We start from the raw sequence: 1,481 nt of genomic DNA, 5'->3' as shown, positions 1-1,481 counted from the left end.
TTGATTGGCTACCTCCTACACACACCCTCCAGGGGATCCAGCCCACAATCAGGCATATGCCCTTGACCGGAATCGAACCTGGGACCCTTCAGTCCGTAGACTGACGCTTTATCCACTGAGCCAAACCAGCTAAGGTGATATTTATACATTCTAATGAATATTTTTTTTCCTCTTACCCACTTCCTCTACTATAGTTGGCATGCGAATAGTGGTTAACCATGCTTTTAAAAAATATATCAGGTTTATTGAAATATAATTTAGTACAGTAAAATTAGTTCTTTTTAGGTATACAGATCAATACATTTTGATGAGTGTACAGTCATGTAATCACTTCCACAATGAAGATATCAAATATTCCTTTGCCTTCAAAATTCCATCATGCCCCTTTGAAGTCAATTTTCTCCCCAATTCCCAGTCCTTGGCAGCCGCTGATCTGAATTTTGACCTATACTTCTGCCTTTTATAGAATGTCATATATATGGATTTATACATTATGTACCCCTTTGTGTCTGCCATCTTTCACCTGGCATAAAATATTTTTTAATGTATGAAATACTTTAAAAAAATAAAAATGCAACAACAAGAGACCCAACATGGAGCACAGAGAAATAAGAAGTTGAAGAACTCTGAAAGAGAGATTAAGGGGAATAGAATGCAAAGGTTTAATGTAATCTAATCAGTCGTAAAAGAGGGGAGTAAAGAGACTGAAGAGAAGCAATGTTAGGTAAAGCAATTACTGAGAATTTTTCAGATCAGATGAAAGATATAAATCCTCAGATCCAAGATGCGGAATGTATACAAAGCAAGATCAATTTAAAAAGAACCACTTCTAAGTACACTGTAGTAAAACTCAGAACATCAAAGAAAAAGAGAAGGCTTTAAAAGCAGCTAAAAAGGATAAAGGCAGGTAACCTACAAAGGAACAACAAGCTGACTAATCGCAGACTTCTCAATAGCAACAGCAAATTCTAGACTATTGGAATAATGTCCAAAGTGAGACAGGACATCGTTACCAAACTAAAATTATATGTCAGAAATTTATCTTTCAAGAAAAATTATGAACTAAAGATATTTTCAGACAAACAAAAAACAACTAGCCTTCTTTGAAGGACTTTCTAAAGGGTGTAATTCAGGTAGAGAGAAAATGATCCCAGTAGGGAGGTCTGAGATGCAAAAAAGAATAGTAGGCTAAAAAAATTGTACGCATGGCCCGGCTGGTGTGGCTCATTGGTTAAGCATCGATCTATGAACCAGGAGATCATGGTTCTATTCCCAGTCAGGGCACATGCCTGGGTTGCAGGCTCGATCTCCAGCGTGGGACATGCAGTAGGCAACTGTTCAATGCTTCTCTCTCATCATTGACGTTTCTATCTCTTTCTCCCCCTTCCTCTTTGAAATCAATAAAAATAGATATTTTTTTAAAAGTCAAGGCTTGTGGTAAAAAGGGATTACTAAAAGCATTTTTTTCTCTTCTTAAAGAT

Source organism: Myotis myotis, unplaced genomic scaffold (genome assembly GCF_014108235.1).
Source record: "Myotis myotis isolate mMyoMyo1 unplaced genomic scaffold, mMyoMyo1.p scaffold_m19_p_7, whole genome shotgun sequence".
NCBI classification, from domain to species: Eukaryota; Metazoa; Chordata; class Mammalia; order Chiroptera; family Vespertilionidae; genus Myotis; species Myotis myotis.
Note: the sequence above shows the minus strand (reverse complement) of the source record.